This window comes from Physeter macrocephalus, chromosome 11, assembly GCF_002837175.3.
Source record: "Physeter macrocephalus isolate SW-GA chromosome 11, ASM283717v5, whole genome shotgun sequence".
Taxonomy (NCBI): Eukaryota; Metazoa; Chordata; class Mammalia; order Artiodactyla; family Physeteridae; genus Physeter; species Physeter macrocephalus.
The window spans coordinates 117241418-117245007 of NC_041224.1; positions in this window are offsets into that span (position 1 = coordinate 117241418).

The window sequence follows — 3590 nt, forward strand, 5'->3', positions numbered from 1 at the left end:
CAGAAACCACATTCACAGAAAGACAGACAAAATGAAAAGGCAGAGGGCTATGTACCAGATGAAGGAACAAGATAAAACCCCAGAAAAACAACCAAACAAAGTGGAGATATGCAACCTTCCAGAAAAAGAATTCAGAATGATAGTGAAGATGATCCAGGACCTTGGAAAAAGAATGGAGGCAAGATGGAGAAGATGCAAGAAATGTTTAACAAAGACCTAGAAGAATTAAAAAACAAACAAACAGAGATGCAATACAATACCTGAAATGAAAAATACACTAGAAGGAATCAATAGCAGAATAACTGAGGCAGAAGAATGGATAAGTGACCTGGAAGACAGAATGGTGGAATTCACTGCTACGGAAAAGAATAAAGAACAAAGAATGAAAAGAAATGAAGACAGCCAAAGAGACCTCTGGGGCAACATTAAATGCAACAACATTCGCATTATAGAGGTACCAGAAGGAGAAGAGAGAGAGAAAGAACGCAAGAAGATATTTGAAGAGATCATAGTCAAAAACTTCCCTAACATGGGAAAGGAAACAGCCACACAAGTCCAGGAAGCACAGAGAGTCCCAGGCAGGATAAACCCAAGGAGAAACATGCCGAGACACATAATAATCAAACTGGCAAAAATTAAAGACAAAGAAAAATTATTGAACACAGCAAGGGAAAAAAGACAAATAACATACAAGGGAACTCCCATAAGGTTAACAGCTGATTTCTCAGCAGAAACTCTACAAGCCAGAAGGGAGTGGCATGACATATTTAAAGTGATGAACTGGAAGAACCTACAACCAAGATTACTCTGCACAGCAAGGATCTCATTCAGATTCGACGGAGAAATCAAAAGCTTTACAGACAAGCAAAAGCTAAGAGAATTCAGCACCACCAAACCAGCTCTACAACAAATGCTAAAGGAACTTCTCTAAGTGGGAAACACAAGAGAAGAAAAGGACCTGGAAAAGCAAACCCAAAACGATTAAGAAAATGGTAATAGGAAAATACATCTCAATAATTACCTTAAACGTGAATGGATTAAATGCTCCAACCAAAAGGCACAGGCAAAGTGATGGGATGGAAAAAGATATTCCATGCAAATGGAAATCAAAAGAAAGCTGGAGTAGCTCATATCAGATAAAATAGACTTTAAAATAAAGAATGTTACAAGAGACAAGGAAGGACACTACATAATGATCAAGGGATTAATCCAAGAAGAAGATATAAGAATTATAAATATATATGTTCCCCACATAGGAGCACCTCAATACATAAGGCAACTGCTAACAGCTATAAGAAAGGAAATCGACAGTAACACAATAATAGTGGGGGACTTTAACACCTCACTTACACCAATGGACAGATCATCCAAACAGAAAATTACTAAGGAAACATAAGCTCTAAATGACACAACAGACCAGATAGATTTAATTGATATTTATAGGACATTCCATCCAAAAAGAGCAGATTACACTTTCTTCTCAAGTGTGCAAGGAACATTCTCCAGGATAGATCACATCTTGGGTCAAAAATCAAGCCTCAGTAAATTTAAGAAAATTGAAACCATATTAAGCATATTTTCTGATCACAATGCTATGAGATTAGAAATCAATTACAGGGAAAAAAAATGCAAAAGACACAAACACATGGAGGCTAAACAATATGTTACTAAATAACCAAGAGATCACTGTGGAAATCAAAGAGGAAATCAAAAAATACATAGAGACAAATGACAATGAAAACACGACGATCCAGAACCTATGGGAAGCAGGAAAAGCAGTTCTAAGAGGGAAGTTTATAACAATACAAGCCTACCTCAAGAAACAAGAAAAACCTCAAATAAAGAATCTAACCTGGGCTTCCCCTGGTGGCGCAGTGGTTGCGCGTCCGCCTGCCGATGCAGGGGAACCGGGTTATTAGAAATGAAAAAGGAGAGGTTACAACAGACATCGCAGAAAAACAAAGCATCCTAAGAGACTACTACAAGCAACTCTATGCCAATCAAATGGACAACCTGGAAGAAATGGACAAATTCTTAGAAAGGTAAAACCTTCTAAGACTGAACCAGGAAGAAGCAGAAAATATGAACAGACCAATAACAAGCACTGAAATTGAGACTGTGATTAAAAATCTTCCAACAAATCAAAGTGCAGGACCAGATGGCTTCACAGGGGAATTCTATCAAACATGTAGAGAAGCACTAACACCCATCCTTCTCAAACACTTCCAAAACTTGCAGAGGAAGGAACACTCCCAAACTCATTCTACGAGGCCACCATCACCCTGATACCAAAACCAGACAAAGATACTACAAAAAAAGAAAATTACAGACCAATAGCACTGAAGATTATAGATGCAAAAATCCTCAACAAAATACTAGCAAACAGAATCCAACAATACATTAAAAGGATCATACACCATGATCAAGTGGGATTTATCCCAGGTATGCAAGGATCATATACGACAAACCCATAGCAAATATCATTCTCAATTGTGAAAAACTGAAAGCATTTCCTCTAAGATCAGGAACAAGACAAGGATGTCCACTCTCACCACGATTATTCAACATAGTTTTGGAAGCCCTAGCCACGGCAATCTGAGAGGAAAAAGAAATAAAAGGAATACAAATTGTAAAAGAAGAAGCAAAACTGTCACTGTTTGCAGATGACATGATTCTATACATAGAGAATCCTAAAGATGCCACCAGAAAACTACTAGAGCTTATCAATGAATTTGGTAAAGTTGCAGGATACAAAATAATGCACAGAAATCTCTTGCATTCCTATACACTAATGATGAAAAATCTGAAAGAGAAATTAAGGAAACACTCGCATTTACCACTGCAACAAAAAGAATAAAACACCTAGGAATTAACCTACCTAGGGAGACAAAAGACCTGTATGCAGAAAACGGTAAGACACTGATGAAAGAAATTAAAGATGATACAAACAGATAGAGAGATATACCATGTTCTTGGATTGGAAGAATCAACATTGTGAAAATGACTATACTACCCAAAGCAATCTACAGATTCAATGAAATCCCAATCAAATTACCAATGGCATTTTTTACAGAACTAGAACAAAAAAATCTTAAAATTTGTATGGAGACACTAAAGACCCCAAATAGCCAAAGCAATTTTGAGGGGAAAAAATGGAGCTGGAGGAATCAGACTCCCGGACTTCAGACGATACTACAAAGCTACAGTGATCAAGACATTATGGTACTGTCACAAAAACAGAGATATAGATCAATGGAACAGGATAGAAAGCCCAGAGATAAACCCACGCACATATGGTCAACTAATCTATGACAAAGCAGGCAAGAATATATGATGGAGAAAAGACAGTCTCTTCAATAAGTGGTGCTGGGAAAACCAGACAGCTACATGTAAAAGAATGAAATTAGAACACTCCCTAACACCATACACAAAAATAAACTCAAAATGGTTTAAAGACCTAAGTGTAAGGCCAGACACTATCAAACTCTTAGAGAAAAACATAGGCAGAACACTCTATGACATAAATCACAGCAAGATCCTTTTTGACCCACCTCCTAGAGTAATGGAAATAAAAACAAAAATAAACAAAT